Here is a 23,323-nt window from a genome sequence, read left to right as displayed (position 1 = left end):
ATAAAACATTAGAAATGAAGCATTAAAATATAAAACAGAAGGTATAAAGGAAACATTAGAAGGTATAAAACATTAGAAGGTATAAAACATTAGATGGAATAAAACATTAGATGGAATAAAACATTAGAATATATAAAACACTAGGCAGTATAAAACAGTTTAAAACAATATGGTTGGCAGTTTAAATAAATGCAAGAGGCAGTTTCATATATTAAGCAGGACAGTACTACCTAGGGTGACAGTAGCCTCAGGCTGATAGTGCCCCAGTGCTACCCAGGTTGATAGTGCCCAAGTGCTACCCAGGCTGATAGTGCCCAAGTGCTACCAGGTTGATAGTGCCCCAGTGCTACCAGGTTGATAGTGCCCCAGTGCTACCCAGGCTGATAGCCCAAATGCTACCCAGGCTGATAACAACCCAAGCACTACCCAGACTGATAGTAGCCCCAGGTATAAACAGCCCAGGTGAGAGCAGCACCCAGGTGTGAGCAGCACCTAGGGATGAACATCACCTAGGTGTGAGCAGCACACAGGTATAAACAACCCAGGTTTAAATAACCCAGGTATAAACAACCCAGGTATGAGCAGCACCCAGGTGTAGCACCAGGTATGTGCAGCATCCATGTATAAACAGCCCATGTATGAGCAGCACCCAGGTGTAGCATCCTGGTATGAGCAGCACCCAGGTATGAGCAACACTCACACCTCTTATTAAACAAACACGTTCCCAAAATATAAATCTTATAAATACCAGTTTAATATAAAATAAATATAACAGAAGGTAAAGTACATAGCAAGGAATACATGAAGAAATATTAACTTACTTCATGTTAGTTGTCCTGGTTTAACTAACTACTTGCCCAATATAAGTGTTATGAGGTTACTGGTGAAATTATCCAAGGGTTGAGAAGTTCAAATATCTTGCTGGTGTTGAGAAGTTCAAATATCGTGCTGGGACTGAGAAGTTCAAACATCTTGCTGGGGGTTAAGTTCAAACATCTTGCTGGGGGTTGTGAAGTTCAAACATCTTGCTGGGGTTGTGAAGTTCAAACATCTTGCTGGGGTTGTGAAGTTCAAACATCTTGCTGGGGGTTGTGAAGTTCAAACATCTTGCTGGGGGTTGTGAAGTTCAAACATCTTGCTGGGGTTGTGAAGTTCAAACATCTTGCTGGGGGTTGTGAAGTTCAAACATCTTGCTGGGGGTTGTGAAGTTCAAACATCTTGCTGGGGTTGTGAAGTTCAGATTTCTGGAATGACAAAATGCCCATTTCACTTGACTGTAATATGAAGCCTACCAAAAGGTAAATATTGGAAATGCGTAAGTAGCACAGATTGTCAATGACACCAATGAGTATCACATGTAAATGCTAAACCCATGAGGCTCACACAGCACCTGGGGAATGAGAGGTAATCTGGTTTGAGCTAAGGGCAGTTAACTATAATTCTCTGGATCAAGAGCCTCACACTAGAGAATTATTATAATGGGGGAGAGCTAAACCCATAAGATTATACAGCACATGTGGGGGGGGGGGGCATGGACGGTAGTCAGTCAATTCAGGGAACTGGAGCACAGATCCAATTCCCTAGATCAAGAGCCCCATACCAGCATCAAGGGGTGACACTTGAGAAGGTGAGATGTTCCACCACAAACTAACATGGTCAATAGTCCATCAATATTCCTAACACCTTCACCATCATGACTTAATTCACCATCACTACTATGGAGTGAATGATGATTAAAGTATTTCTTCTTTTCTGGGTCACTACCTCAGTGAGAAACGGCTGATGTGTTAAAAAAAAAAAGGGGGGGAATTTTAAATATAAAATACTGTATGAATTTTGAGGAACGAGCAGCATATTTTTTAATGGATTTTTAATAGCCTAATTAAAACCAAATAAGGAAAAAAAAAGTTGCTTCAGTCAATATATTTTGGATTTTAAAATGCACTGTGGAAATACGCTAATTACTCTAGTTACTTTTTCAAATTTAAAGTCTATCTACTACATGAGGGTTTAATTAAGTTTGCATGTAACCTGTTGACTGTCAAGAATACTTGACAACCATCATGGAGATTGAAATTCAACATTTATACATCTTTCTTCTTTCTTTCAACACGCCGGCTGTATCCCACTGAGGCGGGGTGGCCCAAAAGGAAAAACGAAAGTTTCTCCTTTTACATTTAGTAATATATACAGGAGAAGGGGTTACTAGCCCCTTGCTCATGGCATTTTAGTCGCCTTTTACAACACGCATGGCTTACGGAGGAAGAATTCTGTTCCACTTCCCCATGGAGGAAAGAGGAGAAACAAGAATAAGAACTAGTAAGAAAATAGAAGAAAACCCAGAGGGGTGTGTGTGTATATATATGCTTGTACATGTATGTGTAGTGTGACCTAAGTGTAAGTAGAAGTAGCAAGATTTGAATTTAGCAAGTTTACAATTAATTTAATAAACAATGAAATACTACCTTTTTATATAACATTAGGTTCAGAATGATTTTTGCGAAATTACCTGAATATACAAATTTTTTAGCTTGCCTTATTCATTAGCAAGAAGAGCAAAGTCGCTTATTTAAGCCAAAATCACAAGTTTTACCTATTCGGCACGACATACTTATACACACACATACGTATCTCCACGGGGAAGTGTGTAAGCTGTGCGTGTCTTAAGAGGAGAGTAAAATGCCGGGAGCAAGGGGTTAGTAACCCCTTCTTTTAAATTTAGTAATGTATACAGGGAACTTTCGTTTTTCTTTTTGGGGCACCACCCCGCCTTGGTGGGATACGACTGATTTGTTGAAAGAATACACACGCACACCGGCCGTCTCCCACCGAGGCAAGATGACCCGAAAAAGAAACACTTTCACCGTCATTCACAGTATCACCGTCTTCACAGAGGTGCACAGCTAAGACAGTTCAGATGTCACTCCAAACAGCAAATATCCCAAACCTCTTAAATTGTAGGCATTGTACTTCCACCTCCAGGACTCAAGTCCAGCTAACCTTTTTCCCTGAATACCTTCACAAAATATTACCCCGCAACTCAGTGTACACACGAAATATAGCATCTGTTTCCACTACACTATAAGGCAGATGACAAATTTTGTACGACATGAATATATAACAAGGTAGTCTGAGCTGTCTGACCCTTGTAGGTTTAGCGCTTCTTTTTTATTATAACTGATTATAATAAGCAGGTATTAAACCTCAGCAAACACTTCATAAACAAGTACCATATCTGGACCACACTTTATATTTGAGATACAGTGGACCCCCGGATTACATCATCATCGGATTACGTAAAATTTGGATTAAGTAAAGTTTTTGCATCAAAATATTGGCTTGGTTAATGACAAAACTTGGTTAAAGTCATTTGTCCCGAATGCATCCACGTGGATTGAGCAGCCCTGCCACTCCATGTACAGCCAGTGTGCCAGTGTTTACAAGCCAGTGAGGACTGTTCCACGTGTACAAGCGATACATTTTGTATTATTCCATTTTTTTAGTGCTGGTAACTGCTAAATAAGCTACCAAGGGCCCAAAGAAAGCTTCTAGTGCCAGCCCTGTGGTAAAGAGGGTGAGAAATACTCTTGAATTCAAGAAAGAGATTGCAAAATGTGAAAGTGGAGTGCATGTCACTGAGCTGGCCAGGTTGTATAACAAACCCCATATAACCATCGCTACTATCTTGGCCAAGAATAAGGCAATCAAAGAAGCTGTTGTTGCGAAAGGTGCAGATATGTTTACAAAACAGAGATGGCAAATACTTGAAGTTGTGGAGAGATTGTTGTTGGTGTGGATCAATGAGAAACAATTATCAGGAGATAATGTTTCACAGTCAATTATATGTGAAAAGGCAAGGCAGTTTCATAATCTCATAAAGAAAATGCCTGAAACTAGTGCTGATATTGATGAATTTAAGGCTAGCAAAGGCTGGTTTGAGAGATTTAAGAATTGTTGTGGCACAGTGTGATGAGGCATGATAAGGCTGCCAGCTCTGACAAAAAAAGCGGCTGAAAAATATGTGCAAGAATTTAAGGGGTACATAGAGGCTAAACAATTAAAAGCCCAACAAGTGTTCAGTTGTGACAAAAGAGGCCTGTTTTTGGAAGAAAATGCCAAACAGGACCTACATTACACAGGAGGAAAAGGCACTCCCAGGACACAAGCCTTTGAAAGACGGGCTAACTCTCATGTTTTGTAGTAATGCAAGTGGGGTTTGCAAAGAGAAGCCTCTACTCGTGTATCACTCTGAAACTCTCAGTGTGTTCAAGAAAAACAGTGTCATCAAGACTAAACTGTGTGATGTGGAGAGCAAACAGTAAGGCATGGGTCACTAGGGACATATTCTATGATTGGTTCCATGACGTGTTTGGCCCCACTGTGAAAAATACCTCCTGGAAAATAAATTGGAACTCAAGTGCCTCCTGGTATTAGACAATGCTCCTGCTCATCCTCCAGACTTGGAAGAGCGAATGGTGCCAGAGTTTAGTTTCATCAAAGTCAAGTTTTTGCCTCTGAACATCACTCCTCTCCTCCAGCCCATGGACCAGCAGGTCATTTCAAATTTAAAAAAACTGTACTCCAAAGCAGTGTTTCAAAAGGGCTTTGAAGTGACCTCAGACACTGAATTTTACCTTAAGAGAGTTCTGGAAAGATCACTTCAATATCCTCAGATGCATAAACCATATAGATAAGGCTTTGGAGGGAGTGACTTGCAGGACTTCGAACTCTGCTTGGAGAAAATTGTGGCCACATTGTGTACAAGAGAGGGATTTTGAAGGGTTTGGGGCTAACCCCTGAGGAGCCTATGCCAGTTGTGGAATCTATTGTGGTATTGGGGAAGTCCATGGGGTTGGAGGTTAGTGGCAAGGATGTGGAAGAGTTGGAGGAGGACAACGACAAAGAGCTAAGCACTACAGAGCTGCAAGAGCTTGAGGTGCAACCACAACAGACCACATTTCAGAAATTTCCTTCAGAGGAGAAGGAGGAGGAGGAGGAAGAAGAGAGATGGAGGAAGTTGCCTTCTTCAAAGATTAAGGACATTTGTGCAAAGTGGATTGAAGTGCAAACCTTTATGGATGAACATCACCCTGAAACAGCTGTTGCAGGCCGTGCTGGCAACATCTACAATGAGTGTGTTGTGTCCCATTTTAGGGAAATCTTAGAGATGCCAGAAACATAGCTCTCAGGACAGGTTTTTGGTGCGACAGTGACTCTCAAGTTGGTCCTAGTGCCATTAAAAAACAAAGAAGGGAATTAACCCCTGAAAAGGACTTTCTACCTGAAGTTTTTATGGAAGAGGATTCCCCTTCCAAACAATGATACACCTCCATCCTCTCCCCTCCTCCCGGCTTATCACTCGTCAATAAGTCTTCAATAAAGGTAAGTGTCATTTTAGTATTGTTTATTCTGCATGTCTCATTGCTTCCTATGTAGGAAAATGTATATTTCATGTGAAAAAATTTTGTTTAATACTTTTGGGTGTCTGGACCTGATTAATTGGATTTCCATTATTTCTTATGGGGAAAATTAATTCGGATTATGACAGATTCGGTTAAAGACACGCTCTCTGGAACAAATTAATGTCATAATCCAGGGGTCCACTGTAAATTTAAATTTAGTAACAAAAAAAATTTGTAAATCAAATCTGATTTACTCCTTTTAAAGGGAGAGTTCCTTAATGCTAGTGAAGGGCTCTTGATTCAAGGAACTGAATCAAGAGCCTATTGCAATAGATCTCATTACTTCCCATTGTATGCCACCTACTGGTTTACTATGAAAAACAAAAATAGTAACCCCATGGCCTGGCTGGCAAAGCTCTTGCTTCACACACGGAGGGCCCAGGTTCGATTCCCGGCAGGGCAGAAATATTTTGACGCATTTCCTTACACCTGTTGCCCTGTTCACATAGCAGCAAGTAGGTACCTGGGTGTTAGTAAACTGGTGTGGGTCACATCCTGGGGGGGGGGGGGACAAGATTGAGGACCACAATGGAAATAAGACAGTCCTCAGTGACACACTGCCTTTCTTGGGTTATCCTGGGTGGATAACCATCTAGGGTTAAAAATCGGAACGAAATCTTATCTTAACAATAGTAAATGTCCTCATGAGGCAGTAACTGGTAGGCTTAATAGTGGACCCTCGATAATCGTAAGGATCGAAAGTCGCAATTTTCGGAAATCGTAACGTTTTTTCATCAAAACTGACTCGCAAATCGTCGTTTGACTCGCAAATAGTCGTTTGTCCCGGACGCGTACTCATGGCCCCAAGCCGCCTCGCATTCGGAGGTAATCGTTATGCGGGGGTCCACTGTAGTCGTTTGTCTCCCTTCCCAGCCAGTGTGGCATTGTTTACCAGTGAGTGACGGTCCCCTCACTTGTTCATACGAAATATTTCATAATATTCCATTCATTTTAGTGCTTGCAACTGCTAAATAAGCTACCATGGCTCCAAAGAAAGCTCCTAGTGCCAGGCCTTTGGTAAAGAAGGTGAGAAATACGACTGAATTCAAGAAAAACATCACTGAACAATATGAAAGTGGCGTACGTGTAGCCAAACTGGCCAGGATGTATAACAAACCCCATACAACCATAGCTTCCATCGTGGCCAAGAAAATGGAAATCAAGGAAGCTGTTGTTGCAAAGGGGGTAAATATGCTGACAAAAATGAGATCACCAGTACTCGAAGATGTTGAGAAGTTATTATTGGTGTGGATCAACGAGAAGCAATTATCAGGAGATAGTCTTATGCAGTCGCTTATTTGTGAAAAGGCCAGGCAGTTGCATGATGATCTTGTAAAGAAATTGCTTGCAACGAGTACTGATATTTGTGAATTTTAGGCTAGCAAAGGCTGGTTTGAGAGATTTAAGAACTATAGTGGCATACACAGTGTGATAAGGCATGGCGAGGCTGCCAGTTCGGGCAAAATTGTAGCTACAAAATTTATAAATGAATTCAAGGAGTACATACAGACTGAACAATTAAAACCCCAACAAGTGTTCAATTGTGATGAAACAGGCCTCTTTTGAAAGAAAATGCCAAAGAGGACCTACATTACTCAGGAGGAAAAGGCACTGCCAGGACACAAGCCTATGAAAGACAAGCTGATGCTCATGTTTTGTAGTAATGCTAGTGGGGATTTCAAAGTGAAGCTGTTACTAGTGTACCATTCTGAAAATCCTACAGTGTTCAAGAAAAACAATGTTATGAAGCATAAATTGTGTGTATTTTGGAAAGCTAATAATAAGGCATGGGTCATGAGGAAAATTTTCCTTGAGTGGTTCAGTGAAGTGTTTGTCCCAAATGTGAAGAATTACCTCCTGGAAAAGAAATTGAATCTCAAGTGTCTCCTGCTAATGGACAATGCACCTGCTCAACCTCCAAACTTGGATGACCTGATTCTGGAGGAGTATGGGTTCATCACAGTAAAGTTATTGCCCCCTAATAACACTCCTCTCCTCCAGCCCATGGACCAGCAGATCATTTCAAACTTTAAAAAACTACACCAAAGCAGTGTTTCAGTGGTGCTTTAGTGTGACCTCAGACTCACTTGACCCTAAGAGAGTTTTGGAAAGATCACTTCAATATCCTCCATTGCATAAGCCTTATAGGTAAGGCTTGGGAGGGAGTGACTACCATGACTTTGAACTCTGCTTGGAGAAATTTGTGGCCAGATTATGTCCAGAAGAGGGATTTTGAAGGGTTTGGGGCTGACCATGAAGGCCCTTTGCCAGTTGTGGAATCTATTGTGGCATTGGGGAGTTCCATGGGGTTGGATGTGAGTTTGGAGGATGTGGAAGAGTTGGTGGAGGACCACAATGAAGAGCTAACCACTGAGGAGCTGCAAGATTTTCAGCTGGAACAGCAACAGACTGCAGCTCAGAATATTGCTGCAGAGGAGGAGGAAGAGAGATGGAAGAAGTTGCCTTCTTCAGAAATTAAGGAGATTTTTGAAATGTGGGGTAGGATGGAAAGATTTATGGAGAAACATCACCTTGACAAGGCTGTTGCAAGCCATATCGGCAACTTGTACAGCGACAAAATCTTGTCCCATTTTAGGGAAGTTTTAAAGAGACACCAGAAACTGCTCTCTGGACACTTTTTGCAAGACAGGACTCCAGTGACTCAAGCTGGTCCTAGTGGCATTAAGAAACAGAAGTAACCCCAGAAAAGCACTTAGTACCCGAGGTGTTGATGGAAGGGGATTCCCCTTCCAAACAGTAACTAATCTAATCTCTCCTCCTCCAGTCTTCCATACACTAAGAAGAATCGCCAATAAAGGTAAGTGTTATGCTGTTAATTTAAGACCAATAAAGGTAACTGTCATGTCCCTTTGTATTGTTTATGTACTACATCTATATTTCATGTAAAAAAAAATTTGTTTTAATTCTTCTGGGCATCTGGAACGTATTAATTGTATTTAAATTATTTAACATGGGGAAAATGGATTCGAAAATCGTCAATTTCGAAAAGAGTCACACTTCCAGGAACGGATTAATTATGAAAAACAAGGCCCTACTGTACTAATAAAAAGACTAGTACAGTGGACCCCCACCTTTCGGCAGCCACGACTTTCGTGAAATCCGACTTTCAGCAACATTTATCGGCAAAATATAGCCTCACGGTTCATGACTGACCTCGTGATTCGGCAACCATCTGGTATGCGTCCGAACGGCATCCCAGCATCAGCGCACCCACAAAGCCAGACTTCCGCACCATTCACACTGGGTGTGGCAGTGTTTATCAGAGTGACCATCACTCCACGGGTTCATATGATACATTTCATAATAATCTATTGTTTTTTGTGCTTGCAACTGCTAAAGAAGTCACCATTGGCCCAAATAAAGCTAATACCAGCCCTTTGGTAAAGAAATTGAGGAACAAGATTGAATTAAAGAAAGAAATCATTGAAAAATACGAAAGTGGAGTGCATGTTTCAGAGCTTGTCAGGACATATGGCAAACACCATTCAACCATCACTTCGATTGTGGTGAAGGGAAAGGAAATCGAGGAAGCTGTTGTTGCAAAAGGGGTAGATATGCTGACAAAAAAGAGATTGCAAATCCTAGAAGTGGAGAGGTTATTGTTGGTGTATATTACCCAAAAACAGTTAGCAGGAGATAGTGTTACGCAGTCGATAATTTGTGAAATGGTAAGGCAGTTGCATGACGATCTTGTAAAGAGAATGCCTGCAACAAGTGCTGCTTGTGATTTTAAGGCCAGCAAAGGCTGGTTTGAGAGATTTAAGAAGCGTAGTGGCATACACAGTGGTAAGGCAGGGCGAGGCTGCCAGTTCAGACAAAAAAGCAGCTGAAAAATATGTTCAGGAATTCAAGGGGTACAGAGACTGAACAATTCAAACCCCAACAGGTGTTCAATTGTGACGAAACAGGCCAAAGAGGACCTACATCACGAAGGAGGAAACGGCAATGCCAGGACAAGCCTATGAGACAGGCTAGCTCTCACGTTTTGTAGTAATTCTAGTGGGGATTGCAAAGTAAAGCCTTTACTGGTGTATCACACTGAAAATCCCAGTGTGTTCAAGAAAAACAGTGTCACCAAGGCTAATTGAGTGGTGTGGAAGGCTAACAGTAAGGCATGGGTCACGAGGGACATTTTCCTTGATTTGTTCAATGAAGTGTTTGACCCCAGTGTGAAGAAATACCTCCTAGAAAATAAATTGGAACTCGTGTGCCTCCTGGTAATGGACAATGCTCCTGCTCATCCTCCAGACTTTGAAGAGCAAATGGTGTAGGAGTTGTTTCATTACAGTGAAGTTCTTGCCCCCTAATACCACTCTCCTCCAGCCCATGGACCAGGAGGTCATTTCAAACTTAAAAAAAAAAAAAAAATGTGCACCAAAGCATTGTTTGAAAAATGTTTTGAAATGACCTCAGACACTGAATTGACCCTAAGTGTGTTTTGGAAAGATCACTTCAATATCCTCCATTGCATATTATCAAAAAAAAAAAAAAAGCCCTAAACCACAAGGGCTATACAGCCTCCATTGCATAAACCTTATAGGTAAGGCTTGGGAGGGAGTGACTTGCAGGGCTTTGAACTCTGCTTGGAAAAAATTGTGGCCAGAATGTGTACAAGAAGGATTTTGAAGGGCTTGGGGGCTAACCCTGAGGAGCCTAAGCCAGTTGCAGAAAGTATTGTGGCATTGGGGAATTCCACGGGGTTGGATATGAGTTTCAAGTATGTGGAAGAGTTGATGGAGGACCACAGTTAAGAGCTAACCACTACAGAGCTGCAAGAGCTTCATCTGCAACAGCAACAGACCACAGTTCAGGAAATTGGGACTTGGCACCTGAAGTCTTTATGGAAGGGGATTCCCCTTCCAAACAATAGTGTACCTTCTTCATTTCCCCTCCTCCCATCTTCCATCCACCCAGAAGTGGTGTAATATTTTATATATGTACTTGATTTCTCATTGTTTTCTGTATGTAAATTATTTAATTTGAAAAAAAAAAAAAAAAAAAAAAAAAAAAAAAAAAAAAAAAATTATAATAAATAAATAAATTAATAAATAAATAAATAAATAAATAAATATATAAATAAATATATAAATAAATATATAAATATATAAATATATAAATAAATATATAAATATATAAATAAATATATAAATAAATATATATATATAAATATATATAAATATATATAAATATATATAAATATATATAATATATAAATATATATATATATATAAATATATATATATATATATAAATATATATATATATATATATATATATATATATATATATATATATATATATAAATATATATATATATATATATATATATATATATATATATATATATATATATTTGAATTTTTTGTGTATCTGGAACAGATTAATTGGATTTCCATTCTTTCTTATGTGGAAAATGGTTTTGCCATTCATGAATTTCCACTTTCAGCAGACTCTCTGGAACAGATTAATCATGAAATTCGAGAGTCCACTGTTCTAATTACAATATTACTGTTCACAAAAGTAATATTATTACTATTATTACACATACCTATTTTATAAATTAGTGTCAAACCTAAGAGAAATATATATAGAAATTTTAAAGACTAGCAATGAGATTTTTTCATACCTGGAGTTTACCTGGAGAGAGTTCCGGGGGTCAACGCCCCCGCGGCCCGGTCTGTGACCAGGCCTCCTGGTGGATCAGAGCCTGATCAACCAGGCTGTTACTGCTGGCTGCACGCAAACCAACGTACGAGCCACAGCCCGGCTGGTCAGGTACCGACTTTAGGTGCTTGTCCAGTGACAGCTTGAAGACTGCCAGGGGTCTATTGGTAATCCCCCTATTATGCTGGGAGGCAATTGAACAGTCTCGGGCCCCTGACACTTATTGTATTGTCTCTTAACGTGCTAGTGACACCCCCTGCTTTTCACTTGGGGGATGTTGCATCGTCTGCCAAGTCTTTTGCTCTCGTTGTGAGTGATTTTTGTGTGCAAGTTCGGTACTAGTCACTCTAGGATTTTCCTGGTGTATATAATCATGTATCTCTCCCGCCTGCGTTCCAGGGAGTACAGGTTCAGGAACTTCAAGCTCTCCCAGTAATTGAGGTGTTTTATCTCCGTTATGCACACCGTGAAAGTTCTCTATATATTTTCTAGGTCAGCAATTTCACCTGCCTTGAAAGGTGCTGTTAGTGTGCAGCAATATTCCAGCCTAGATAGAACAAGTGACCTGAAGAGTGTCATCATGGGCTTGGCATCCCTAGTTTTGAAGGTTCTCATTATCCATCCTGTCATTTTTCTAGCAGCTGCGATTGATACAATGTTATGGTCCTTGAAGGTGAGATCCTCCGACATGATCACTCCCAGGTCTTTGACGTTGGTGTTTCGCTCTATTTTGTGGCCAGAATTTGTTTTGTACTCTGATGAAGATTTAATTTCCTCGGGTTTACCATATCTAAGTAATTGAAATTTCTCATCGTTGAACTTCATATTGTTTTCTGCAGCCCACTGAAAGATTTGGTTGATGTCTGCCTGGAGCCTTGCAGTGTCTGCAATGGAAGACACTGTCATGCAGATTTGGGTGTCATCTGCAAAGGAAGACACGGTGCTGTGGCTGACATCCTTGTCTATGTCAGATATGAGGATGAGGAACAAGATGGGAGCGAGTACTGTGCCTTGTGGAGCAAAGCTTTTCACAGTAGCTGCCTCGGACTTTACTCTGTTGACTACTACTCTGTCTTCTTTTTGTTAGGAAATTATAGATCCATCTACCAACTTTTCCTGTTATTCCTTTATCACGCATTTTGTGTGCTATTACACCATGGTCACACTTGTCAAAGGCTTTTGCAAAGTCTGTATATATTACATCTGCATTCTTTTTGTCTTCTAGTGCATCTAGGACCTTGTCGTAGTGATCCAATAGTTGAGACAGACAGGAGCGACCTGTTCTAAACCCATGTTGCCCTGGGTTGTGTAACTGATGGGTTTCTAGATGGGTGGCGATCTTGCTTCTTAGGACCCTTTCAAAGATTTTTATGATATGGGATGTTAGTGCTATCGGTCTGTAGTTCTTTGCTATTGCTTTACTGCCCCCTTTGTGGAGTGGGGCTATGTCTGTTGTTTTTAGTAACTGTGGGACGACCCCCGTGTCCATGCTCCCTCTCCATAGGATGGTAAAAGCTCGTGATAGGGGCTTCTTGCAGTTCTTGATGAACACTGAGTTCCATGAGTCTGGCCCTGGGGCAGAGTGCATGGGCATGTCATTTATCGCCTGTTCGAAGTCATTTGGCGTCAGGATAACATCAGATAGGCTTGTGTTAACCAAATTCTGTGGCTCTCTCATAAAAAATTCATTTTGATCTTCGACTCTCAGTCTGGTTAGCGGCTTGCTAAAAACTGAGTCATATTGGGACTTGAGTAGCTCACTCATTTCCTTGCTGTCATCTGTGTAGGACCCATCTTGTTTAAGTAGGGGCCCAATACTGGACGTTGTTCTCGACTTTGATTTGGCATAGGAAAAGAAATACTTTGGGTTTCTTTCGATTTCATTTATGGCTTTTAGTTCTTCCCGCGATTCCTGACTCCTATAAGATTCCTTTAGCTTAAGTTCGATGTTTGCTATTTCTCTGACCAGTGACTCCCTATGCATTTCAGATATATTGGCCTCTTTTAGCCGCTGTTATTCTTTTCCGTCGCCTGTAAAGGGAGCGCCTGTCTCTTTCTATTTTACATCTACTCCTCCTTTTTCTTAGAGGAATAAGCCTTGTGCATACATCGAGTGCCACCAAGTTAATCTGTTCTAGGCATAAGTTGGGGTCTGTGTTGCTTAGTCTATCTTCCCAGCTTATATCGGTTAGGACTTGGTTTACTTGGTCCCACTTTATGTTTTTGTTATTGAAGTTGAATTTGGTGAATGCTCCCTCGTGACTAATCTCATTATGTCGGTCTGGGGCTCCGTGCATACATGTCTGAACCTCGATTATGTTGTGATCTGAGTATATTGTATTTGTTTTTGATATGGTGACATTTCGTATCAGATCATCATTGTTAGTGAAGATGAGGTCTAGTGTATTCTCCAGTCTAGTAGGCTCTATTTTTGCTGGTTTAAATTGAATTTTGTGCAGAGATTTAAAAGCTAGTGTGTGTGTGAGAGTTTCATCAGAGCTGCTTCCTGGTGTTATCACTGCAACAACATTTGCTATATTCCTCCATTTTAGGTGCCTTAAGTTGAAATCCCCCAGGAGCAAGATGTTGGGGGCAGGAGCTGGTAGATTTTCCAGACAGTGGTCAATTTTTAACAGCTGTTCCTGGAATTGCTGGGACGTTGCATCCGGAGGCTTGTAGACTACCACAATGACTAGGTTTTGGTTCTCAATCTTTACTGTTAAAACTTCCACTACATTTGAGGCATTAAGCAGTTCTGTGCAAACAAGTGACTCTGCGATGTACAGGCCAACCCCCCCCCTTTTTGCCTGTTCACAATGTCGCATCTGTATAGGTTGTAACCTGGGATCCATATTTCGTTGTCCAAGTGATCCTTTATGTGGGTCTCTGTGAAAGCCGCGAACATTCCATTTGCCTCGGCAAGCAGTCCACGGATGAAAGGTATTTTGTTCGTTGGTGGCTTTAGACCCTGTATATTTGCAAAGAAGAATGTCATCGGACTGGTGGTAGTTTTGGTACTTTGGGGGGGGGGGGGACTTTTTCCGGCATTAGTACCTGTATCTGTTGGTTTGGAGTGGAGGCCATCGACTGTGGTTCCACTCCAGGAATGACTGGATTTGGTGTACGATTTCTGCCATTTCCTGCCAGTTTTTTTTCTTCCTGGCACTAAAAAACCTCTCCCTCTTCAGTGGCTGTGGCTACCCAGGTTTTCCCATGGCCTGGATGTTTTGTATCTTTTTGTCCCCTTTAGATGGTGTGCCTGGCAATTTAAGTTACAGCACAGTCTTTCCTGTACTGAAGAGGGACACATTTCAGGGTGAAAAAGCTTACAGGAAGGGAGTTTGCATTTTCCTGTTGCCATATGGGCACGGCATTTTCTAGGGTGGTCATAGTTGCACGTCCCATCTGTTTTTCCAGATTTCCCATGCCTGCAGATACCAAGTGCATAGTATGTGTACAGGCTTGGTTTCCGTTTGCCTTGGGTTTCTGTGACTATTCCCTGTTGGTGCATGTTTACCTGTCTTATTCCTATCCTCACTAGCACCAACAATGGAGCTCTCACCAGTTGTTTTTGGTAATATATCCTCTCTATTGCTAGTGGAGTCCTCTTGTTTGCTATTTCCTGTGGTATTACTAGTTTGTAATATTGGTTTTATCTTGTCCTTGACTACACTTGTTTCCCTACTACAGCTCCTGTCTCCCATGGGGTCATTTATATGCATTCCCTCCTGCGTATATTTCCTGACTACCTGGACAAAATCTCCAGCTTCACCATTACTGTCTCCCAGGACAGCACCTCCAGCTTCACCATTACTGTCTACCAGGACAGCACTATCAGCCCCACATTTACTGACCACCAGGACATCACCTCCAGCCTTACAGTTTCTGACTACATGGCCAGTATCAAGGGCGATACCATCCACCCCAGACTTCTTATTTTCCCAATGTTATAGAATGCTTCCAGGTTTTCTATGAAAGCTGCTTTGATGTTATCCTCTTTTAATACCAATGTGATTTTGGTCCACAGATTTATCTCATTTGGGCATACCCAAAAACACTTCCCTGATTTAATACTGCTTGTAGCTAGTTCTTGGATATCTGCAGAGGCATGACACCAATTTTCACAAAAATGACAATTTATCCATGCGGAAGCCCGTTTGTTTGACTGCAGACTACACAGAGCTTCACAATAATTTGAGTGGTTGATTTACTGTAATTCTACTAGCAACCTCTTGAATACTTTATTAATAACCTCCTTAAAGTGAAGCTCTAGCTATTTTATATTTCTAACTGTACTTGTATATTTGGACAGCTTACCGGTGTACGTTCCTGTTTCATATTTATTGTTTGTGTTTGATAAGGGCGCCTAAAACCCCGTCTGTTTACAGTTTTATTGTCCAACGAATCCGTTTGAAACCGGTCAAGGGTTCGGACCGGCCAAGGGTTTGGAACCAGTCGGATCTCATCAGTGTCACTTATTTAAAACATACTGGTCGGTGATTTGGGCTAACACATGAAGGATCTACTGGAAATTATTTAACCGAGTAATATGTGATTTGATTGATACAAAAGTATAACTTGCGTGTTGAAGAACCGGTGACTGCTGGCAGCTCCTACACTGACGAACGGTCGAGCCTCAACCCTTGTTTATAGATCACTGTACTTGACTCAAGAAATCGTAATGACACGATTGCAAATAAACCATACCCCCGGCCGGGATTGAACCCGCGGTCATAGAGTCTCAAAACTCCAGCCCGTCGCGTTAGCCACTAGACCAGCTAGCCACAATAAGATTCATCCAACTAGGTATATTTCTACACCATAGGAAAGTTAGCACAGGCACCTCTGTGACCACAAATGCAAGTTTTTACAGACGAATCTCCAGCTAGCGTGGCCGTGACGAACTCTAGCTCAAGTCCCTTCACGACGGGCTGGAGTTTTGAGACTATGACCGCGGGTTCAATCCCGGCCGGGGGTATGGTTTATTTGCAATCGTGTCATTACGATTTCTTGAGTCATGTTGACGGCAGTGAAGGGACTTGAGCTAGAGTTCGTCACGGCCACGCTAGCTGGAGATTCGTCTGTAAAAACTTGCATTTGTGGTCACAGAGGAGCCTGTGCTAACTTTCCTATGGTGTAGAAATATACCTAGTTGGATGAATCTTATTGTGGCTAGCTGGTCTAGTGGCTAACGCGACGGGCTGGAGTTTTGAGACTATGACCGCGGGTTCAATCCCGACCGGGGGTATGGTTTAGATCACTGTATCTAGCTTTTCTAGATTTATTTCCGTCTCCACCACAACAAATGCTATATTATCACTATAGTTGACTGGTGGAATTTTTGGAGGAAAGACGCTTTTCCTGTAGTAATATTTGCTTCTCGTTGTGTATATTGCGACCGCTGGTAACTACAGGTTATATGAATTTCACTGTATACGTCTGGTATTTCAAGAAAAGAGAAAGAAACTAATGAAAGTCACTCCACTAAGTATCATTATATTACTGGTTAGTTGCTACTACAACACTGAATTCTCCTATTCACTAGTATCACTAGATTATATGCGAGGTACACTAGCAGGCCAGGAAGATTATTAAAACAGCAGACCTGTGTTTTTACCTGGAGTTTACCTGGAGAGAGTTCCGGGGGTCAACGCCCCCGCGGCCCGGTCTGTGACCAGGCCTCCTGGTTGGTAAGTTTCTGGCACCTGCCTCTTTAGGCTTATCACTTCAGTTACAAATTCACCTGTTTTAAATGACACTTTAGCATTTATTATCTATATACGAGGGTGCCACTGTAGTATACACTATAACACTATGTATACACAATATTATCAGGGAGACTTTCTTTCCTCTGACAAAGAAAAGTTCTATTATTATTTTGCACACTAACGATTTTATATTTTAATGGAATGTACTGCAAACACCATTGATTTATTAGGTTTAAAGCCTATCTACTAGTCATGATTTATTGGGTTTAAAGCCTATCTACTACACAAAGATCATGATTTATTTATTGGGTTTAAAGCCTACTACTTCACGAAGGTCATGATTTACTGGGTTTAAAGCCTACTATACAAAGGTCATTAATGATTTATTGAGTTTAAAGCCTATATACTACACAAAGGTCAAGATTTATTGGGCTTAAAGCCTATCTACTTCACGAACGTCATGATTTGCTGGGTTTGATAATCAAAAAAGCCCTAAACCCACTAGGGTTTAAAGCCTATTTACACGGTCATTAAGGCTGCATGTAACCTATGCACCACCTGTCAAGAATATTTTTAATACCTAAAATATTAACCAAAGTCCAGTAATATTGAACAGGTGTTTAGCTTTAACTCATCGCAAAATTACTAAAAAGTTCCAAAGTCAATTTTTAAAAATTATAATCTTAACACTACACAAATAACCCGCACATGGACAAGAGGCGCTTACGACGACGTTTCGGTCCGACTTGGTCCATTTACAAAGTCACACTAACAAGGCGAGCAGAAAGGGTATATATAGGCAGGAAGTGGTAGTAGTGGTGGTAGTGGTGGTGGTGGTGGTAGTAGTGGTAGTAGTAGTGGTAGTAGTAGTAGTAGTGGTGGTAGTAGTAGTAGTGGTGGTAGTAGTAGTAGTGGTGGTAGTAGTAGTAGTGGTGGTAGTAGTAGTGGTGGTAGTAGTAGTGGTGGTAGTAGTAGTAGTGGTGGTAGTAGTAGTGGTGGTAGTAGTAGTAGTAGTGGTGGTAGTAGTAGTAGTAGTAGTAGTGGTGGTGGTAGTAGTAGTAGTGGTGGTAGTAGTAGTGGTGGTAGTAGTAGTAGTAGTGGTAGTAGTAGTAGTAGTAGTAGTAGTGGTGGTGGTAGTAGTAGCAGTGGTGGTAGTAGTAGTAGTAGTGGTGGTAGTAGTAGCAGTGGTGGTAGTAGTAGTAGCAGTGGTGGTAGTAGTAGTAGTAGTAGTGGTGGTAGTAGTAGTGGTGGTAGTAGTAGTAGTAGTGGTGGTAGTAGTAGTAGTAGTAGTAGTGGTGGTAGTAGTAGTAGTGGTGGTGGTAGTAGTAGTAGTGGTGGTAGTAGTAGTAGTGGTGGTGGTGGTAGTGGTGGTAGTGGTAGTAGTGGTGGTGGTGGTGGTGGTAGTAGTAGTAGTGGTGGTGGTAGTAGTGATGGTGGTAGTAGTAGTAGTGGTGGTGGTTGTAGTAGTAGTGGTGGTGGTAATAGTAGTAGTAGTAGTAGTAGTGGTGGTGGTGGTGGTAATAGTAGTAGTAGTGGTAGTGGCGATGGTGGTGGTGGTAATAGTAGTAGTAGTGGTGGTGGTAATAGTAGTAGTAGTGGTGGTGGTAATAGTAGTAGTGGTGGTGGTGGCAATAGTAGTAGTAGTAGTGGTAGTAATAGTAGTAGTAGTGGTGGTAGTAATAGTAGTAGTAGTAGTAGTAGTGGTGGTAGTAATAGTAGTAGTAGTAGTGGTAGTAGTAGTAGTAGTAGTGGAAGGAAGTAGTAGGGAAGGAGGAGCCAGTCAAATACTAAGAGGAGCACTGCAAGAGAGCTGGTGCCCACAGAGGGCAAGAGCAAGAACGCTAAACCCAACGGCTCGTACATTATGACCATAAAGAAGCGCTAAACCTACAAGGGTCATACAATATAATAAAGAAGCGCTAAACCCAACGGCTCATACATTATAACCATAAAGAAGCGCTAAACTTACAAGGGTCATATAACCATAAAGAAGCGCTAAACCTATAAGGGTCATACATTATAACCATAAAGCGCTAAACCTACAAGGGTCATACATTATAACCATAAAGAAGCGCTAAACCTACAAGGGTCATACATTATAACCATAAAGAAGCGCTAAACCTTCAAGGGTCATATAACCATAAAGAAGCGCTAGACCTACAAGGGTCATACATTATAACCATAAAGCGCTAAACCTACAAGGGTCATACATAATCATAAGCACTAAACCTACAATGGTCATACATTATAACTATAAAGAAGCGCTAAACCTACAAGGGTCATACAATCATAAGCGCTAAACCTACAAGGGTCATACAATCATAAGCGCTAAACCTACAAGGGTCATACAATCATAAGCGCTAAACCTACAAGGGTCATACAATCATAAGCGCTAAACCTACAAGGGTCATACAATCATAAGCGCTAAACCTACAAGGGTCATACAATCATAAGCGCTAAACCTACAAGGGCAATACATTATAATCATAAAAAGCACTAAACCTACAAAGGTCATACATTATAACCATAAAGAAGCGCTAAACCTACAAGGGTTATACATTATAACCATAAAGAAGCGCTAAACCTACAAGGGTCATACATTATAAGCATAAAGAAGCGCTAAACCTACAAGGGTCATACATTATAACCATAAAGAAGCGCTAAACCTACAAGGGTCATACATTATAAGCATAAAGAAGCACTAAACCTACAAGGGTCATACATTATAACCATAAAGAAGCGCTAAACCTACATGGGTCATACACTCAGTAGGATCTCAAAGGGTCATTACCCCCCCCCCCCTCCAAAAAGAAAACAAAAAATTACGTAAATTAGGCTTTTGGAAAATAGGAATAAATTTAACTTATATCAACTTATTAAAAAATGGCAACTGCAAAAAATTGTACTATCAACTTTAAATCATAGTTTACTAAACATTAAAACCAGAAATTACAAAAAACTTACATACAGTATGACATTTAAATCTTAGTTTATTATAATAATTCTATAAGGCATCCACCATATTAGTATACATGGCAACAAAGTCCATATATAAAACGCTGGTGTGGAAAATACTGCATATATTTTCCAGAAATTCAGTATTTATATGTAAATAGATGGCCATACTGTATTTAATAATATTTATGTCAGAAAATGGAAAGCCTGCGTCTGCGCAGATGAGACTCGCCATCTTGGTTTTTGAATTTCTATTAGAACGTTGGTGTAACGGGTAGAAATTTTCGTGCTCTAGAGGTTAAAATTGTGTTGACACCTCTCAAATAGGAGGCGAAATTGTTGGATGTGCACTCCTGCATAACTCGAGATATCAGACGACTGGACAAGACAGCTCCAGGAACCTCAGATAAGCTCTCTAGATTTGTGTAATTCTGGCCAGCATTATTTTCATAGATTTAGTTAGAGGTTTTCTGAGTATGATACACATTAATCTCCAGTCAAATTGGTGAGTGATATTAAGATATATTTTCCTTCTGTTATGTAATTGTGTGGTTTAGAAAGACACGTAAGCAAACACTAACATATTTATTAGAAAACGTTTCGGTCCTGGGACCTTGATCACTTTTAACATGTTAGAAGTGATCAAGGTCCCAGGACCGAAACGTTTTCTAATAAATATGTTATAGTGTTTGCTTACGTGTCTTTCTAAACCAACTTGTCGGTATTTATTACCAAGGTTTATACCATGTAATTGTGTATATATATAACCATTTATTATTTTTAATATACAGTCCACAAATTTATATATTTACCAGTATTCCTGGTGTATGTATATTTCATTTAATTAATACCGGCGAATAAAAAAAAAATAGGTCCAGAGCAACTTGTGGTTATGACAGTGGTAGGTATCGAAGGGGGACATTTTTTGCGACCTAGGTGTCCCAAATTCCTACTTGTCTATGTAACATTGATAAATAATAATTATCTTTGTTATCATTTACTGTTATGTACATAATTAGTTACATTCAGATAAATGCAATTTTCCACAACTGGAATAAAAATTTCTAGATTATTTTACAGAATTATTTTCAGATATATATATATATACATTGTTTATACTATCATGTAAATCCATTAGTTATTATAAATAACCAGTAATTTAGGAGAAATAAAGGAAAATATTTCTTACCACAAGAGCGCGCGCCCTCACTCCATCTTCTCCGGCGCATGACTCGAGGCGCCAGTTTACGCGGGCTCCCGCGTAGGAGTTTGAGCGTTCTCATTGGCTGATCAACAGTGACGTCACAACTGCTAGATCTTGGCGCGCGAACCCGTGACGTCAGGCTAAATCTAGGTTGTAATTGGCTGCTACTTCCCGCCAACTTAGCAACTTGCGTTTTGATTGCTGGTGCTAAGAAATAAGATGGACTCTTGATTCAAGGATTTGGAGCAACCTTACCCTAATAAAAACCAAATTACATTTATAATGTAGAAATACGTATCTCTCAATGCATGCCCGAAATGGCTAGCCATGCTAGGTGTTCTAGTGGTACACTGTAATTATTATTTTACTACATGTAAACCACACAATAACCAAATTCTGTAAACTCAGCATTGTAATCCTTATAGAGAATAAACTTTGAGAACAAGTACATATATACACACTGATAACTATATACATAGACATTTCAAGTTTACATCAATCCCCATAGCCCCTGGGGAATGGAATATATCCCCATGGCATGTTGGGAATGGAATACCCCCATAGCCCCTGGGGAGTGGAATTATCCCCCATAACCCCTGGGGAGTGGAATTATCCCCCATAGCCCCTGGGGAGTGGAATTATCCCCCATAGCCCCTGGGGAGTGGAATTATCCCCTTACAGCCCCTGGGGAGTGGAATTATCCCCCATAGCCCCTGGGGAGTGGAATTATCCCCCTACAGCCCCTGGGGAGTGGAATTATCCCCCATAGCCCCTGGGGAGTGGAATTATCAGTGGAATTATCCCCCATAGCCCCTGGGGAGTGGAATTATTCCCCTACAGCCCCTAGAGAGTAGAATTATCCCCCTACAACACCTGGGGAGTGGAATTATCCCCCTACAGCCCCTGGAGAGTGGAATTATCCCCCTACAACACCTGGGGAGTGGAATTATCCCCCTACAGCCCCTAGAGAGTGGAATTATCCCCCTACAACACATTGGGAGTGGAATTATCCCCCTACAGCCCCTAGAGTGGAATTATCACAACACCTTGGGAGTGGAATTATCCCCCTACAGCCCCTGGAGAGTGGAATTATCCCCCTACAACACCTGGGGAGTGGAATTATCCCCCTACAGTCCCTGGGGAGTTGAATTATCCCCCACAGCCCCTGGGGAGTGGAATATATTCATGGCTACTGGGAATGGTGGCTCAGATTCCTTGGATCAAGATCCTTCCACCGTGGCTATGGTCCAGAAAATTTAAAATTGACCACTTAAATGGTAGTGAATGGTAAAGTGACAAGTTACAACCGACCATAAACGATCACATGTAAGGGGTAAAATGACATTACAACCTAACACTTACCACTTAAGTGGTGGTGACAAAGTTACAACCAATTACTGTAATTGGTAGTGACACAACTTACCAATTATTAGTGGTAAAGTGGCAAGTTACAACCACTTATGTAAGTGGTACGTGACGATTGACAACCACTTACGTAGACAAATTACCACTTACCATGTTTTACAAAATTATTACTTCAGATATATTTATATAACCATGTAAAAGCATTAGTGTAAATGACCAGTAATTTTGAATTATTATAATCAAGGGGGAATAATAATAGATTATACAGCGCCTGGGGGGGATGTGGAAGGCATTCAGGCTTAATTCGGAGAACTGGAGCACAGATTCAATTCCCTAAATCAAGAGCCCCTCACCAACATAAAGGAACCTTCCTTGAGGGGAGTAATTTTGAAGAAATGATAAAATTCTTACCAGAGTGCGCACCTCCCGCCACTTTCTCCCGCGCATGACTGAGGCGCCAGTTTTCGCGGGCTCCCGCACCACCACCAACCTGTCATGTAGGAGCCGCTGAACAGTGATTGGCTGATCGACAGTGACGTATGTATGGGCAAGTGACGTCACGAATACTGATTGGCTGCTGGGTCTTTGCGCTCGAGCCCGTGACGTCATCGGTTAACTCTAGACTAGTTGGCTGCTGCTTCCCGCCAACTTAGAATTTGGCTGTGGCCAGGAAAGGTTGATGAGCTCTTCATCCAAGCATTTGGAGCACCATCTTAATAAAGCTCTCTCTTCACACGTGGAGTGTTCAGGTTCGATTCCTGGCGAGGTGGAAACATTTCGACGCATTTCCTTACACCTGATGTCCCGTTCGCATAGCAGTAAATAGGTACCTGGGTGTTAGTGGACTGGTGTGGGTGGCATCCTGGGGGGACAAGACTGAGAACCACAGTGGAAATAACACAGACAGTCCCTCGATGACTCTGACTTTCTTTATCCTGGGTGGT

General features: G+C 41.1%; 1 long non-coding RNA gene across 2 annotated transcripts; it reads right to left on the bottom strand.

Annotated features, from left to right (window-relative positions):
- On the bottom strand, window positions 1-22,822 carry LOC128700076 (uncharacterized). 2 transcript variants are annotated; one of them, XR_011393770.1, is made up of 3 exons: window positions 22,791-22,822; window positions 21,000-21,270; window positions 1-1,244 (listed from the first exon to the last, which is right to left on the bottom strand). It is a non-coding gene; the product is annotated as an uncharacterized lncRNA (long non-coding RNA). The 2 variants fall into 2 exon arrangements; XR_011393771.1 differs by having other exon boundaries at window positions 21,000-21,221; window positions 22,791-22,821.
- Between the last annotated feature and the right edge of the window lie 501 nt (window positions 22,823-23,323).

Source organism: Cherax quadricarinatus, chromosome 64, assembly GCF_038502225.1.
Source record: "Cherax quadricarinatus isolate ZL_2023a chromosome 64, ASM3850222v1, whole genome shotgun sequence".
In the NCBI taxonomy this organism is placed as follows: Eukaryota; Metazoa; Arthropoda; class Malacostraca; order Decapoda; family Parastacidae; genus Cherax; species Cherax quadricarinatus.
This window is presented reverse-complemented; position numbering and strand designations above follow the sequence as displayed.